Source organism: Podarcis gaigeae, assembly GCF_964106915.1.
Source record: "Podarcis gaigeae genome assembly, chromosome: 17".
Taxonomy (NCBI): Eukaryota; Metazoa; Chordata; class Lepidosauria; order Squamata; family Lacertidae; genus Podarcis; species Podarcis gaigeae.
In genome coordinates, this window is record NC_139694.1 from 24,124,236 (window position 1) to 24,143,217 (window position 18,982).

An 18,982-nucleotide genomic window follows, 5' to 3' on the forward strand; every position below is an offset into this window, starting at 1 on the left:
TATATCATGGCTTGAGCATCCTGACCTTTTTAATAGACTATATAACTCCCTGAAAATCTTTATCTAATCAGGTAAAAACTAATATATGAACAAGTTCATGTTTACAAGAGAAACCCAAGGCCAGAACAGCCTATAAACTGAAACCACTTAACCTGAGTGCTAAAATACAGAGCAGGCAGGATTATATTGTCCATCTTCCTTCCTTCCTTCCTTCCTTCCTTCCTTCCTTCCTTCCTTCCTTCCTTCCTGTCTATCTATGAAAGCCTGAAATATAGTGAATGTCAGCATACACATGTGAGTGTTGACAATCTCAGATGCATTTTTGTGAACGATCAAGAACTCAAGAGATAAATCAGGGAATGATGTCAGTCACCTAAATGAGATTGTCGGCATTCCCTGGTGTATGTCCAATGTGTAGGGGCACACAGAGTAGATGCTGACATTCCCAACATTCATCTGGGATTGTTAGCATTCCCACATGAATGTGGCACTGCCCCCCCTTTTCTTACATCCCTATTATGGGTGTGTATTACCTTGGAAATGAGGAGAATCATGTTAATATCACAACCAGCCTTCATTCCTTCTTTGTTAACATTTTAATTTCCTATTCCTTTTTTAGTAAAACAAAAAAAAAACGAGTTGTTTTTTCACTGCAATCTGTAGTTTTATATGACTGTATAAAAACATAATAAAACATTAAACATTTAGAAACTTCCCTATACAGGTCTGCCTTCAGATGTCTTCTAAAGATAATTTATCTCTCTTGTTTGGGGGAGTCACATGACTCCATACTCTCCAACATTTCTCTGATGAAAATAGGGATGTCCTTAGGAAAATAGGGATACTCTGGGATCAAATCAGAAACTGGGATGACTTCTGTAAATCCAAGACTGTCCCTGGAAAATAGGGACACTTGCCCCAGCCAGGAGAAGGCTGCTCTACTCAGATTGCCTACATGACTCAGATTGGAGCCTACTGCTCCAATTTCTCCTGTCTCCCAATACTATGAGGCCATATTCTCCACCTACACTGCTTCCATTAATTATTAGTTTTGTTTCCTATGATTAACACAGTCATTAGGGACAGTGAACGAGACTTGAGGGATCTGTTTTCATTTCTAGCTCCCTTATATCAATCAGCGTAGGCCTGTTTCACTCATCCATCATATTTCCCTGCACACTTCTGCATTAATCATGCCAATCTACCAGTCTGGCTCACCACTATCTTAACAAATATGATTTAGTACACAAAGGGTGGAATTCAACACCACGCCATTGCAATCAATTGCCAGATAGAGCTATACTTCCTTTTGTGGAAGCTCTCCAGATCCCCAGCAGAGCCGATTATTTTTGGCCATGGCGGGGGGTGGGAGCAGGGAGATGAGAGTGGGGGGAGGTCCTGTGGTCCTGTTGCACCAGTGGGACTCATTGTGGCTCCCATTAGAGCAGGGGTCAGCAACCTTTCTCAGCCGTGGGCCGGTCCACCGTCCCTCAGACCTTGTATTGGGCCAGACTATATTTTGAAGAAGAAGAAGAAGAAGAAGAAGAAGAGGAGGAGGAGGAGGAGGAGGAGGAGGAGGAGGAGGAGGAGGAGGAAGAAGAAGAAGAAGAAGAAGAAGAAGAAGAGAACGATTTCCTTGTTGTTGTTTAGTCGTTTAGTCGTGTCTGTCTCTTTGTGACCCCATGGAACAGAGCACGCCAGGCACTCCTGTCTTCCACTGCCTCCTGCAGTTTGGTCAAACTCATGCTGGTAGCTTCGAGAATACTGTCCAGCCATCTCATCCTCTATCGTCCCCTTCTCCTTGTGCCCTCAGTCTTTCCCAATATCAGGGTCTTTTCCAGGGAGTCTTCTCTTCTCATGAATATTGGAGTCTCGGCTTCAGGATCTGTCCTTCCAGTGAGCACACAGGGCTGATTTCCTTCAGAATGGATAGGTTTGATCGTCTTGCAGTCCATGGACTCTCAAGAGTCTCCTCCAGCACCATAATTCAAAAGCATCAATTATTCGGCGATCAGCCTTCTTTATGGTCCAGCCCTCACTTCCATACATCACTAAATGAATTCCTATGCCCCACAAATAACCCAGAGATGCATTCTAAATGAAAGGACACATTCTACTCATGTAAAAACACGTTGATTCCTGGACTATCTGCAGGCCAGATTTAGAAGGTGATTGGGCCGGATCTGGCCCCCAGGCCTTAGGTTCAGCGCCGAGGGCCTTCTGGCCGTTCCCTCATTGCGAGAAGCAAAACTACAGGGGACCAGGCAGAGGGCCTTCTCAGTAGTGGTGCCCGCCCTGTGGAACACCCTCCCATCAGAGAAATGTTGGAGAGGAGCCCAGGGTTTACAAGATTGTTTTTCCTGGAGACTTACAACACCACTTTATTTTACACATTTCTTTATCCTTTCCCTTGAATGCATTTGTTTGTTTGTTTGTTTGTTTGTTTGTTTGTTTGCTTGCTTGCTTCTCTTACCCGGTTTGACTTAAAGCTCACAGTATGGGATTTCTCAGTAGGTGGTAATGTAGCTGTGTTGCATATGAATTATGGCACAGATTTAGAAATCGTAATAGCGGAGTATCTATGTCTCTTACCTGCTATATAATTCCATGACAAGGATATAAACCTCTAGTCAATTTCGGGGTGTCGGTGGTGGCGAAAATTATTATTAAAAGCCAGCATTTAGCTTCGTGACAAATGAAGATGTAGAGGGGCCTTGTTGGAATTGAATGAGGCCAAGTACTCATGAAGCCTTAAGTTGTGGCAATGAAATTGCCAGATCTGCAGGACAGGAAAGCATCGTTGCCCACTGCCCCAGCTTGTTGAAATTGAAATACTTTATTGTCACTTGTACAACCTGTATACAGTGAGATTACACGAGCACCCCCCCACTCAGCTCTCTTAGTCTTAATTCCCCTTATTTACTGACGCACACCCACCAAACCCAAAAGTCAGTTGCCCTGTTGTTATCTTTTCATTCAGCAGCCTAACAGCCCACGGATAGAAGCTATTCTTTACCCTGTTGGTGCAACCAATCATGCTTCTATATCTTCTGCCCGAGGTCAGGAGATCAAGAAAGTGCCGGTCAGGGTGTGAATTATCCCTGAGAATTTTCCTCACTCTCCTGAGGCAACGTTCTTCCGCAATTTCATCCAGCGGATTCACAGAACAGCCCATAATATCTTGTGCTGTATTCACTACCCTCTACAGGCACTTCCTATCAGTTGATGTCAAACCAGCATACCACACCGTGATGCTGTGTGAAAGGACACTTTCTATTGTGGACCGGTAGAAGGAGATAATCAAATGTTGATTGACATCGTTCTTTTGCAATACTCTGAGGAGATGGAGTCTCTGTTGGGCTTTCTTAAACGCCTGGGCTGTATTGATTTTCCAAGTAAGGTCTTCACTGAGATAAACTCCTAGGAATTTAAAGGAAGAGACTCTCTCCACACAGCCCTCCCCGATGTACAGCGGGCTAGTTCTTCTCTCTTGCTCTGAATCCTGCTAAATCCCAATAGTGGCCCTGTTCTCTCTGCCTGTCAACCTCTGTAGGACCTTCACAAAAATCCACTGAGCTAGAGTCTCATTCACACCATGAAATCAGCCCTGAGTGCTCATTGGAAGGACAGATCCTGAAGCTGAGACTCCAATACTTTGGCCACCTCATGAGAAGAGACGACTCCCTGGAAAAGACCCTGATGTTGGGAAAGATGGAAGGCACAAGGAGAAGGGGACGACAGAGGATGAGATGGTTGGATAGTGTTCTCGAAGCTACTAACATGAGTTTGACCAAACTGCTGGAGGCAGTGGAAGACTGGAATGCCTGGTGTGCTCTGGTCCATGGGGTCACAAAGTGTCGGACACAACTAAACGACTAAACAACAACATATAAAGCACTGTGATATCCCTCCCAACATCATGGCTTCCCCCCAAAATTCTGGGAGCTATAGTTTCTTAAGGGTACTGAGAATTGTTAGGAGGTCCCTATTCCCCTCATACGGGACTTTTTTGGGGGGGGGGGACTCATAGCAACTCAGTTCAGGCACCTCTTAGGTGGGCACCATCAGAGGCGGAACTAGCTTTTCCTGCACCCGGATCAACGGACATACTGTGCACCTGGGGGCAGGGCTAGCTGCACATGGGGGCAGGGCAAGCTTCCCAGGGGGGTGCTGCCTGCGGCGAGCGTCCTGAGGGGGGCGCTGATGATGGCGAGTATCCCAGTGAGTGTCCCGGGGGCACTGCCTGCGGTGAGCGTCCCGCAGGGTGGGGCGGACCAGCAATGTCACCCCCCCCAGGAATGACACCAGGGGTGAATTGCACCCCCATTCCTCTGCCAGTGGGCACCATCGCTATTCAAAGAGAACAAGGGAGGTGTTGCTGTGGCACCTTTCCCCCTAGAAAAATAGCTCTGCCTCCACAGAACGACAATCCCCAGAGTTTCCTGCGAAGAGGGATTCGTGGTTAAACCGCTCCAGAAATTGTAACTGTGAGGGGAATAGGGGTCTCTTGACAACCTCCTCACTTCTTGCTCCTTTAGCATACCTTCCAACATTCATCAGATGAACATAGGGACATTTCTCATCCCCCTCCCCCATCTGACCCTCCTCAACCATGCAGGGCAGGTCCGGCTGGCTGGGAAGGAGACAGACAAGAAAGGTTGGCAACCGATGCCCACTGGGCAAGCAGTCAGCATCCATTGTGATGTAATTGGCAAATGAAGAACAGCTAGATCTTGGACAGCCAACATGGTGCACTCCAGATGTTCTTGACAGGTGTCAAGACACTTTTGGTTTCTCTCAGTATCTTTTTAAAAAATAATATTTTTTATTAGTTTTACATACAATCACTTTACGTAACATCATATCTTAGTGAAATTTCATTGGCTCAACTGAGCCTCATGACTTCCCTCCATCCCACCTAATGGTTTACAAACTGAAGTTTTGCATCTTTGCATTTCACTTTCTTTCCTATTCTTGTTATATCTTTATCTACAGAGCCTAGGACTTGTCGATACGAAGGTAGGCGGTTCAAATCCCTGCGACGGGGTGAGCTCCCATTGCTCGGTCCCAGCTCCTGCCAACCTAGCAGTTCAAAAGCACATCAAAGTGCAAGTAGATAAATAGGTACCGCTCCAGCAGGAAGGTAAATGGCATTTCCGTGTGCTGCTCTAGTTCGCCAGAAGCGGCTTAGTCATGGTGGCCACATGACCCGGAAGCTGTATGCCGGCTCCCTCGGCCAGTAAAGCGAGATGAGCGCCGCAACCCCAGAGTCAGCCACGATTGGACCTAATGGTCAGGGGTCCTTTTAAAAAAAATTGCATTTCTCAACCTGAGTAGGTAGTAGTTTCATCTTACAGATTTTCAGATAACCCTGCTAGTGATGTTAATTGCTTACAGTTGTCTTTCAAATATCATATAAATCTGTTCCAGTCTTTTTGGAATGCTTAATCTCACTGGTTCCGGATTCTTCCATTCTCTCAGTCTCTCTCTCTCTCTCTCTCTCTCTCTCTCTCTCTCTCTCTTACAATCTTAAATTCAGTTCTCAAACGTTTGTTATTTATTTGATTTATATCTCTGCTTTCCTCCAAGAAACTCAGAGTGGTGTACATAGTTCCCCCTCTCCCCATTTAATCCTCACAACAGCCCTGTGAGGTAGGGTGGATTGAGAGACTAACCCAAGGCGTCACCCAATGAGCTTTATGGCAGAGTGGGGATTTGAACCCTGGTCTCCCAGCTCCTCTACAGGGACGCAGGTGGCGCTGTGGGTTAAAGCCTCAGCGCCTAGGACTTGCCGATCAAAAGGTCGGCAGTTCGAATCCCTGCGGCGGGGTGCGCTCCCGCTGCTCGGTCCCAGCGCCTGCCAACCTAGCAGTTCGAAAGCACCTCTGGGTGCAAGTAGATAAATAGGGACCGCTTACCAGTGGGAAGGTAAACGGCGTTTCCGTGTGCGGCTCTGGCTCGCCAGATGCAGCTTTGTCACGCTGGCCACGTGACCCGGAAGTGTCTCCGGACAGCGCTGGCCCCTGGCCTCTTAAGTGAGATGGGCGCACAACCCCAGAGTCTGTCAAGACTGGCCCGTATGGGCAGGGGTACCTTTACCTTTACCTCCCAGCTCCTAGTCCAACACTCTAATCACTACACCACACTGACATCTGCATCAGTTTGCAATTTTCTTTTTTAAAATAAAGTCCTGCTGAAAATCCACCAGCGTTTCAGTGCAAATTTCTCCTAAAAGATACATGTTTGTGTGCAATTTTGTCCAATGTGCACATTTGTGCAAAGCAATTTCTCCATATACAATACATTATTTTACACATTATTTCCTCTAAACATATGCATTTCTATGTGCACTTTACTGTACATTTTTGTACATATTCACTGGCTGAAGCAAAAGTCAAGGAATGATGAAGATGGCCTCTTCTTTGCGACCAGCCTTACAAATGCCTGAAGGTGCTAGCCAAGCCTTGATATAGCGAGCTTTGCCAGCATTTCTCATTTTTATATCAATATTAAAAGGTTTTGCCTTAAAAAAACAGCACTAACCCAAACAGAACCCTGCTGCTGAATAATCTCACAGCTGCATCATTTATATACTGTTAATGAGAATGAAAAGCAATAAACATTTAATTTCCACCAACACTGGAAAGCAGCTTTTAATAACGCACATGAGAAAATGGCCAGTCAGGGAACACAGTGTAGCTTCAGTATTCAACTATAAAGCCGTGATGCAAAAGAATACAGATATCAGCTTACTGAAATCCTTTTTGTTAAAAAATTAAACTGCATCCATTTGGCTAACACTTTTCAAGCTTTTTTTTTTTTTTACATTTGTTTCAAATTAATATGTACTGAAGCATGCCAAATATTTGCAAAACTGATTATCAACAATACACAGATACCAGCAATGTCAGAGACTGGCTGGATGAAAAGGAGTGGTGGGTGTCTCCATCCCAGGATCATCCCCCCCCCCCCCACGGACAGCACAGAAGCACGAGACTTTGACCCAGGACAGTGGGTGTGGGATTCTGGCCATGCCTCATAATAATAATAATTTATTATTTATACTCCGCCCATCTGGCTGGGTTTCCCCAGCCACTCTGGGCAACTTCCAACTGAATATTAAAAACAATACAGCATTAGACATTAAAAACTTCCCTAAAGAGGGCTGCCTTCACTTGTCTTTTAAAAGTAAAATAGTTGTTTATTGCCTTGACATCTGCTGAGAGGGCGTTCCACAGGGCAGGCGCCACTACCGAGAAGGCCCTCTGCCTGGTTCCCTGTAACCTTACTTCTCGCAATGAGGAAACCACCAGAAAGCCCTCGGCGCTGGATCTCAGTGTCCGGGCTGAACGATGGGGGTGGAGACGCTCCTTCAGGTATACAGCTCCTTCAGGTATACAAGGCCATTTAGGGCTTTAAAGGTCAGCACCAACACTTTGAATTGTGCTCAGAAACGTACTGGGAGCCAATGCAGATCTCTCAGAACCGGTGTTATGTGGTCCCGGCGGCCACTCCCAGTCACCAGTCTAGCCTCAGAGGAAGGTACAAGCTGGGAAATTCTTGGAAGCAGGGAGCATGAGGGATGATGAGGTTTCCAGTTTGGATGCAGGCTCCAACAGAAGATGGAGGGGAGCCAGACAGGACTTCTCCTCCCCTTCTCTGCCAGCAGCTCGCTGGCCCCACTCCCTTCCAAAACACAGACACTGCTGCATGTTGCCAAACAGTGTGCCAGGCAGTTAGAGAAGGAAATGCCTGTGGCTCACCATAGCAAGCGGCTATGGGTGGAGTCCAGGCAGAGAAGGCTAAAGAATGGAGGGGCTGCTTAGCAGTCGAACAACTTCTTTATTCAGGAGGGGTTTGCCTTTTCTACCCTCCTTGTGTTGTTTTCCCTTCCTTCTGTAATAAAGAAATTAAATGCTTGTTAGCTTCACGTTTTGCTCACTCACACACCTGCGAATGACCCGACAGCCCTTGTGACAATACTTCCAGACTCACCCCAGTGCTAGGAATTGAAGGCTGATTAGAAATTGCACAGAATAGACCTCCTGATAATGTGTTATCTGCTGGAGGCCCTCAGCTGCAGAGTGTAGTGATCGACTGGGCATATAAGGGGTGATGCAATCTTTTGGGAATTCTAGTCCTATGTTGCATAGGGCTAGGTTGCATACAACAAAACGAGCACCTTGAACTTAGCGTGGTAGCTAATTGGCAGCCAGTGCAAATTTTCTTTGCACAGTGGCAAGCAGTTAAGTGTCAGGGACTATGTTGAGGAGGGTTGCACTGTGGAGGAATGTTGGGAGCCATATCCTCCCCCTGATCCTTATCCTGAATCTTCCCAGGAGCAGGAGGACAGTATAGATTTGGAACAGTGGTTTGCAAAGGGGCATAGTTCAGAAGGCAGAAGCTGGGAAATACTGGATGGGAACAGCTAGGTCAGGCATAGGCAAACTCGGCCCTCCAGATGTTTGGGGACTACAACTCCCATCATCTCTAGCTAACAGGACCAGTGGTCAGGGATGATGGGCGTTGTAGTCCCAAAACACCTGGAGGGCCGAGTTTGCCTATGCCTGAGTTAGGTGAAGAAACACTGGAAGAGAGAGGGTTAACAGATTCACAGTTGTTGGACAGCCTTCCTCCACCACCCTCCCCAAGTTCGAGAAGAGCTCAGAAAGTGTCAGAACAGAAAGCGCAGAGGGTACAAACTCAGATTACAAGACATGGGAATGACGTAGATTAATAGGGACGGAGGGGTGCAAACCTTAATTGGGAGCACCGCCATTCTGGGTTGACGCTTTCTTTTGTCCCTCGCTGTGTTTATTAAAGAAACTACGTAACTGGTAAGAATTTCCTTTCGCTTGATCTGCTTATTTACAGCCACAGGGGAGAAAGCTGATTCCCCAAAGCCTGACATTGAGTCGCCACATTTTGCACCAGCTCTAGCTTCCAGAGAAACATCAAGGGCAGCCCTACACAGAGCACATTGCAGCAATCTAGACTGGAGGTTACCAGCACATGGACGACAGAGCTCGGGCTATCCTGAAAGGCTGCAGCTATCTTGCAGACCGAAGCTGGTAGAAGGCATTCCTAGCCTGATCAGCTGGTTGAACAGGCTTGCTATATCGCTCCTTTCATTTCTTGTTCACACAGAAGACTGTTTTTGTTCATGTTATATAATTAATAAGATCTGAAGGGCAAAATTCTTGTGGAACCCTCAATCATTTAAAACTAATTCACAGGGTATCATTAAGGCTCAGGCACTAGAAAATAAAATCTGTGATAAAAATGAGAAGTACAACTTAATTTACACTCATTACATTATGATTTTAAACATATCATTACGTTTAACGTAAGATAACCTTGCAGCAGTGCCGTTATGTAGTAAATACAACATTGCTATTAGTCTGTACAATAAAATTTTATTAGCAAACAAATCAAGATAATAAATAGGCAAGAGCAAAAAAAGGGGGGAGAGAGAGAGAGAGTCTGAATGAGACTTTTGTTTTGGCTAAGCATTGCAAATTGTTGTCATTGGCTGTCCCCATTCCTAAGAACAGTGGTATCTGTGAGCAGGTCATTTAGATCTTATGTGTCGAGTTCATTTAATTGTAAATGACTGGGAAGCATTAAAGCATTATGATTCATTTGTGGAAAAAGAATGCAAGTGAAACTATTTTGCAGTAATACAGTTTTCTATGGGATAACAGCTACATTAAGCAAGGGAGTGTCCCTTCCGTTGCTACTGCAATCTATGCTATTATTTGCAATCCCACACCATATAATTTACACATTAAGGGCGGCATTATTACAAGTTAAAGTTGTATTAACAGAGTTGATGGCAGACTGCAGTGCTTTGTTGTGAAATGGGAAAAACTTGCTTCTCTATCTACACAGGACAATTGTTTGAAATCATTGGCTATTATGGCTGAGGCCAAAGGGAGCTGGACTCTAACAACTTCAGTACTTGCCTGCTGATACAAAGGGCATTTCAGTCACAAATGGTAGACATCCTCTAAGATACATATGAGACATTTTGTGTAATGTAGATATGGCTCAACAGATGTGTAGTGCCCAGATCAAGGGAAGTAATGGCACCACTCTATTATGCCTTGGTCGGACCACACCTGGAATACTGTGTCCAAAATTCTGGGCACCACAATTTAAGAAGGATGTTGACAAACTGGAAGGTGTGCAGAGGAGGGCAACCAAGATGATCAAGGGTCTGGAAACCAAGCTTTATGAGGAACGGTTGAAGGAGCTGGGAATGTTTAGTCTGAAAAAGAGGAGACTGAGAGAAGATTTGAGAGCCATCTTCAAATATCTCAAGGGCTGTCACCCTCATCCTCCTCTGTCACCTGGTGAGGATTGTCTACAACAACCTCTTCTCCCCCATCCCCAGCTTGCTCCCATGTGACCCACTCCCAGGATCCTCTTCCACCTCCCCCAAATCCTGCCAGTTTATGAGACCTCGTTAAACCCTCAATGGATCTGGAAGAACAAGAAGGTCTTCATCCAGGAGACCACCCCATAGGCATCAGGCAAGCCTCTGGGGAGGGCATCCCGTATCGCTAAATGTAACTTCTTCACATGTAGCAAGTAAGTGACAGCTTAAAAAAAGTGATGCCATACAACTGCTTTTGGAGCCTAGTTACTGGAAATGGAATGAAATGTGGGTTCCACTATCCCTGCGGGGTACTCGGTTGCTAAATGCCATAATCAGGGAACGTGCCACTTTTTACCCCCCAAAAAGAGAGAGAAAAAACTGTTTCCCAAGTCTGAATAAAAAGTTGGCCTTTTAAAAAGCAAATGTTTGCTTCTTGTCTAAAACATTAACTCTTAGAAAAATGGTTCCATCCCCATTTCTATCAATAAGATTGCTAAAAATGGATTCGGAGAAATCTCACCAGAAAGATAAACAACTTGCATTAAACTCCCTTACAGAGCCATGAGAAAATCTGTATAAAAGAAGACAGAGACAAATGAAAGTTGATGATAAAACATATTGGAAATTATTCCAGACTCTGCACAGAGATGTTACTCATAGCTACAACAGTTACAGACACAGACATGATGAGTGCAGGAAATGGAAAAGGCCACTTCCCTGCCCCCCCCCCGAAAAAAACAAAACAAATAAATAAACAATAAAAAACCTGTTTGTGGGGCATTGAAGGCCTCTGGTTTCTTTTTGCACATTGACTACCACAAAGTGTTGTTGAGCATGGTATTGAGATAAGTGATCAGTAAGTTACTCCTAATTGGTACAGTCCTCTATTTCCTAGACTTAAAATCAGCATAACAAACCAACACGAGGGATCATTGTAATTTTTGCTGCAATGGTGAAAGCATAATCACCACCATTATTGATATTATTATTAATGTGGGATGTGAGCTACATAGCAGTCAAGTACAACATTCTTAGAATGGACATGCTAGGAGATGCTTTGCATCAGCCAGGAGAAAACTTCCTGTTTCCTCCTGAGCTGGGGCAAACTTCCTCTGCATGTGACTAATCTGGAGAAGAGGAGCACACCATCTTCTTTTGCTCCTCTATTCTCCATTTTGTTTTTTGCTCTGTGTGAGCAGAAGTGACTGCCTGCCCACAGTCACTTGGAACTAACTCCCTTATGGGATAGTTCCACAGGTATATATACTTTTGTAACCTAAGTCTGCCTTCAGGGATCCAACTGTGAACTGAATGAATGTGAGTAAACTACTTTTATATTCACTTTAATAAGATTGTTGTGTATATTCTTTTTAAGAGGGACAAGAAGGGATCTTAGCAGGAATCTTATACAGAGAGGCTCAGACGAGCCTGCAACCAGCAAAACACTGTGCGTTTAGAGGGGAATGTTTAAACTCTGCTAAGACATAGAACTTGCTAATGCAAGTTAGGAAGGATATCATTAAACAATATATCCTCTCCTGCATCCCTGAACATTCACACAATTAACTCCAGGAGATGCAGCTTATGGTGGGGCTGAAGTGTGCAGTTCCCTTCCCAAAACAACCTTGCTGCCACTTACTGTGGGAATGTTAAGGATGGTAGGAAAGGATATATTGAATAAGTAAGTGCTAGTAAGTGATGTACCAGAGCAGATTTCCCTCAATATAGCAGGAAGCTAGTTTGCAGATTCGTTTGAATCTCTTAGTTAAGATTATTTCCTGGTGCCCCCTTTAATCCCTCTTAAAAGAATAAAGACACAAGAGTCTTTCTGAGTAAAGTTTACTTACATTTCAGTTCACGATTTGATCCCAAAAAGCAAGCTTTACTTGGTGCTTACACAAAGAAACTGTGAGTTCATCTCATATCAAGACTGAACTGAACTCATGTGCTGCTAGCTGAGAGCCAGCAGACAGCAAAAATACATTAAGACAGCAAAATGGCTGCAGGAGAGCAGCATGGCAGCAAACCCAGCCAAATGGGTGGGGTAGAAATAACAACAACAACAACAACAACAACAACAACAACAACAACAACAACAACAAATTTATACTCTGGGCAGCTTCCAACAAAAGATTCAAAATACATTAAAATATCAGTCATTAAAAACTTCCCTAAACAGGGCTGCCTTCAGATGTCTTCTAAACGTCAGATAGTTGTTCATTTCTTTGACATCTGATACAGTATAAAATATACACTATAAAATATAGAACAAGATAACAAAAGTCTGGACGAGACTGGTCAAGATTGTACTGCAACTGAGAAAATGGCTGCATGACTCAATTCTTTTATGGAATCAGTCAAAGCCACGGTCATCTCCCAGGTCACATGAAGGGGGAGGATGCTCCAGACCAGTGGAACAGGAAGTTACACTGACTGGATGTCCCCCTGCCTGTGCCCACTCTAGGAAAATAAGGAATGTTGCATTTGACTGCAACAATGGATTACATCCCACACTTACTAGGGTGGGGCAGGACACTGGCAAGGTCAGGATTGTGTGGGCATGTGGGATTGGCTCTGCTTTGTGCCCCTGAAGCCCAGACCTTAGGCCTGCCCTGTCCTGGTATTATGGGGGTGGCTCCATGCCCCCACCACTGTGGCTGGTCCTGGAGTCAGTGGGAGACTGTAAAAACAGACCAAAAGCAGACGAGCATTTGCCAAATGCTTGCCAAGAAATGCTAAGTGAGAGGATTCCAAATTAAGCTGAGGGAAACTGGCTGGTCACTTTTTGAAATGCTTCAAAACAGAAGACCTGCAGGGTAAAGTTCAAGCTCAGAGCATCAAAAGGATTTTTTATTTGTTTATTTCTCTGTATGTGTACATTGCACTGTGGTAGTAATATTCCCTATACTCATAGTGGTGGTAAGCAAATGGCAAAGATGGATGTGGCTTTTGACCCTTCGCCACCACAGAAACTCCACTTTTAAAATCAAGCTTCACGTATGCCCATGGAGGTAAAGGTAAAGGGACCCCTGACCATTAGGTCCAGTCGTGACCGACTCTGGGGTTGCGGCGCTCATCTCACTTTATTGGCCGAAGGAGCCGGCCTACAGCTTCCGGGTCATGTGGCCAGCATGACTAGGCTGCTTCTGGCGAACCAGAGCAGCACACGGAAACGCCGTTTACCTTCCCGCCGGAGTGGTACCTATTTATCTGCTTGCACTTTGACGTGTTTTCGAACTGCTAGGTTGGCAGGAGCTGGGACCGAGCAACGGGAGCTCACCCCGCCATGGGGATTCGAACCGCCGACCTTCTGATCGGTTAATCCTAGGCTCTGTGGTTTAACCCACAGCGCCACCCGCATCCATTTTAGTGGAGCTTTGGCTATGTATCACTCCTGACATTTTTTAATGCAATGATTCCAGAAAATAATGGGGATTTCTAAAGTCTGAGCCTGCTTTCCAAAATGCACGCACGACTCTCGGTAAATTTCAGGAGGAGCCGCATGCTTGAAAATCTACAGAAGGAATTAAAAGCCCAGAGGCATATGGGTGGAACAGGACTTAAAATACAATGTTTTCTCCACCGGTATTCAAAGATGTTTCTTCTGGTCACCGCATGACCATAACCATTCAAGTTGATCCTCAGTCTAGCTTGAAAAGTTGCTACTTTAAAGTGAGCAGAAGTAACAGAGCAAATCTTCATCTGACCTTTAATAACGTAGCCTGCAGTTATATCACAGAGAATACTAATTTCGACCGGGGAGCGGGGTGGAGCAGAGAAACCCTTTCAGGCTAACGAAAAAGTCAATCGGCTCGTGGTATTTTCATTAGGATATGTACTATTGCATGAAAACACAGAGTACAAAGAAAGAGCAAAATAAGTGTTCCTGTCAAGCTCTCCTTCCTGGACTTATAATGCCATGAATCCGAGGAAGGCAGGAGGCAGCGGCGGTCAAAGATTGAGGAGAAGGAAATAAATTGGCATCAAATTGCATGTCTGGAGGGCAGTTGGGATTGGGTGGTTTTGACCTGGTCTGAGCCTGGAATGGGTGACACAATATATATGAATGTGTGAAGCTGCCATTTTGAGGGAGCTACATGTGTACAAATCAGCCTTAAACCTGAGGTCAAGTTGCAGTCCAAAGCCATTGAGCCATATCACAGCTCTGTGGTGGAAGTACAATGTTTGCCCTTTTCAACTTAACAGCTTGGGCTTAACCCCAGACAGTTCTACAAAAATGCGTGTTTTCCTTCACTCGAACCAGCTTTCAGTTTGGGTGGGTCTACTCTTCTACTCTTACGTTTACGCTGTAAAATGTAATGTAATTTATAGAAGCATTATTATTATTATTATTATTTAAATATGTTTGTGCAAACAGCACATCACTGTGTTCAGGGTCTTGATTTTTCTACTACAACTGCTACCACTGGGTGGACTCTTCGAGAAATCTCAATGCTGATCCTATTTGCACCAATTCCACCCATACCCACCCCAATTTCTTTTGTATTTGTTGATCTTGATGGTTGTACTAAAATACAAACCATCCTCACACATATACATCATTATATGTATATTAGATGCACGTAACATGTATATACACCCCAGGTTTCTGCAAGAAACTAGTGCATAAACACATACATACATACATACATACATACATATATACATACATACATACAATGAGTCCCATCAGTGAAAAAGGTGGAGTATAAATAAATAAAATGATGATAATAATAATTTACTATTTATACCCCGCCCATCTGGCTGGGTTTCCCCAGCCACTCTGGGCAGCTTGCAACAAAATATTAAAATACAATAGTCTGTCAAACATTAAAAGCTTCCCTAAACAGGGCTGCCTTCAGATGTCTTCTAAAATGATGGTGATAATAATAATAATAATAATAATAATAATAATAATAATAATAATAATAATAATAATGCAACTCTATAAAATACTTAGGCATTGAATACTTTTAGAACTATACTGCAGAATCAAAATATCACATGGGGTCTGACTTCTTAATATGTATCATACTTACATGTTTGTATTTTTGTGTATAATTTTGCAAATAATTAGTAGGGTTTTTTTCTTTAAAAAAAAAAACAATTGCAAGAGGAAAACTTGATCGTGTTGGAACCACCAAAGCCCATTCAAAATGGATTATTCTTCCATCCCTATTACTAACATACAAACAGGGAACACAGAACTTTACTGAGTAACTTAATCAAAGAGCCTGTGAGACTTACAGTGTAAATTTAGCTTGGGGCAGGGAAGAAAGAAAGAAAGAAAGAAAGAAAGAAAGAAAGAAAGAAAGAAACCATCAAGGAAGTGGAAGGAGACAGGGGAAAGGGTAACAAAGAACGAATCTAAGAAATGTTATTTGTTTCAAACACTGAATTTCTCTCTGTGTTGTTCAAGATCACATAAGACGATTGCACCATCATGTAAGGAAATGTTGGGGAAACTAAATGAAGTGCTGCCTCAATGCAGCCTAAATGTGCCATCCACTAATCAGAGATAAGCAAACTTGTGAACACTTGCTTGAGTGAACATTTGAACAATTTGGAAAATGTGAGTTGCTGCTGACTTCCCCGTCCTGGTAATTTGCAGCACTGTTGCTTTTGCAGTACAGAGGTGGGGGCCTGGGGGCCTCCAGATTCTATTGTACTACAACACTCATCATTTCCAACCATAGTAGCTAGGAATGATGGGAGCTGGAGTCCAGCAACTTATACACTGCCCTATACCTGGAGGTCTCAGAATGGTTCACAGCAAGACCACAACATATGAAATCAAACCAAAAGCAACAACCCAATAAAAAACCCCCAAAGAACCACATTCTAAAACAATGCAGAATCAAACATTTCTGAAGAAAGTCAAATATAAAGTACACAGTCAAAGCAACACAATTAACAGGAAACCAAAATACCATCTCAAAGATTTCAGAATAAAACATTACAAAGGAGGTCAACTCCAGAATACATATTTAACACAAAGTTGACAAAAAACCAAAAACATTTCAAAAGAAAACATTGCTAAGTGAAGTCAGATACAAAATGCACATTGAAAACAGCATAATTAACAAGAGAAGAAAATATTATAAGCATGACATGACTGTTTGGCAGGCACAAAAAGATGGGGCAAAAGATTTGTTGTCAAGCATAGCGATGTCCCTCCAGTCTGCTATGTTTTTATAACTAGGAAAGGTAAAGGTAAAGGACCCCTGGATGGTTAAGTCCAGTTAAACTTGACTATGGGGTCGCAGCACTCATCTCGCTTTCAGGCCGAGGGAACTGGCGATTGTTCACAGACAGCTTTCCAGGTCATGTGGCCAGCAGGACTAAACCATTTCTGGCGCAACAGAACACCATGGCGAAAACCAGAGCGCACGGGAACGCCGTTTCCCTTCCTGCCGCAACGGTACCTATTTATCTACTTGCACTGGTGTGCTTTTGAACTGCTAGGTTGGCAGAAGCTGCGACAGAGCAATGGGAACTCACCCTGTTGCGGGGATTCGAACCGCTGACCTTCTGCGGGAAGCCTAAGAAGAGTTTGGATTTGATATCCCGCTTTATCACTACCCGAAGGAGTCTCAAAGCGGCTAACATTCTCCTTTCCCTTCCTCCCCCACAACAAACACTCTGTGAGATGAGTGGGGCTGAGAGACTTCAGAGAAGTGTGACAAGCCCAAGGTCACCCAGCAGCTGCATGTGGAGGAGCGGAGACGCGAACCCAGTTCCCCAGATTATGAGTTGACTGCTCTTAACCACTACACCACAGTGGCTCTCTGTGGTTTAGACCACAGTGCCACCCGCGTCCCTTCTTTTATATCTATGGCCAGTCAACTGGACTGCGAGGAAGAACATGGGCGAGGAAAATCTGTTGCCTTCATGGGGTGACCACCTGGGTTCCTGCTCCCCTGGCTGCTAAGTGAACAAACTGCAGATAATGATTTGACTCCTCAAATCCTGCTACTTTCAGTTGCAAGTTGCTGATTATACACACACACACACACACACACACATGTATATATGCATGGGACTGAGTCCAGTCCATCGCAAGCAGAGAGGGGTTTTATAGCTTATGCAAAACAAGGTAACTAACCTCTACCGGATGCTTCCTGAACAAGGTTCCCCAGAGAGATCTGTGCTCTTTACCATTGATTTGTGATGCTGATATGTGCCCTGGGAGCACATATAATCATTTCTTTTCTCCTTCTCCCCCAATTGTTTTTGTTTTCAAACAACATTTGAAAGGGCAGGAGCTAGAGCGCCTGTCCCCTGGAGTATTAATAGGCGAGTGGCACCTTCTGGCTTTAGCTCAGCCACCTGCTAAGAAGGATAATGTAATGGAAGAGAAAGCAATAGGCTGAGAATTACCTGTGGAGGCAGATGACAGTTAAAAGTAATTGTGTTTTACATGCCACAGAGCAGCAATTGGTAGACTCCTTGCCACAGGTCCAAAGTGAAACGCAAAAAAACCCTAATTCCAGAGACACTTTATCTTTAAATAGCAATTTCAGGTGTTCTGACCTGGGACTGAGAAGGGGTGGGAGAGAAATTCAATTCAGTTTCAAATATGTGACATTCGCACTTTCCATGATGATGTAGGAACTGAAACGCAGCTGTCCTTCGAAATTTGCACTTATCCAAACTACGATGCAGTTCTCCAACTACTGAGATGCTAACTCAGCCAGACTACTCCCCAATTATATTTATTATTCTTATTAAAATCTCATATACACTGCAAAACACAATAATGTTTTCTTTGTTTTATTTTGACTTCCCCTCCTGTTTTCCAAGGTGTTTTTAATTTCTCCCCCTTGCCACTCCTTATAGTCTCTCTTTTATATCATAACCACCATACAACAATATCTAATTCCTTCTGTTGCTCATACTTCAAATCCTGCTTGTGAATTCATCATACTGTGATATTTCTTTAAAGATTCCAAAAAAAGTTTCCATTCTTCCACAAGAGACCTCATCAGGTTCTCTAATATTTGCTGTTAGCTTTGCCAATTCTGCATAGCCTATCACTTTACTTATCCATTTTTCTTTTGCGGGAACGTCTTCTTCCCCAGAATTTTTAAACAAATCTTTTTGTTAACTTGATTTATTTAAACTACTGGTATAGACTGCCATGCGAAACCATTGTGGTGCCAACTCTCATCATTCCTCATCATGGGTGGCCATGATGGCTGAGACTACGGGGAGTTGTAGTCCAACAAAATCCGAAGGTCACTGTGTTGGCTTCCCCTTGACTACTATGTACATTAAGGAAAAGATACCCCTGACCGTTAGGCCCAGTCATGGACAACTCTGGGGTTGCGCGTTCATATCACTTTATAGGCCGAGGGAGCTGACATTTGTCCTCAGACAGCTTCCAGGTCATGTGTCCAGCATGACTGAGCCGCTTCTGGTGAACCGGAGCAGTGCACAGAAATGCCGTTTACCTTCCTGCCGGAGCGATACCTATTTATCTACTTGCACTTGACATGCTTTTGAACTGCTAGGTGGGAAGGAGCTGGGACCGAACAACAGGAGCTCACCCCCATTGCAGGGATTCAAACCACCAACCTTCCGATCAGCAAGCCCTAGGCT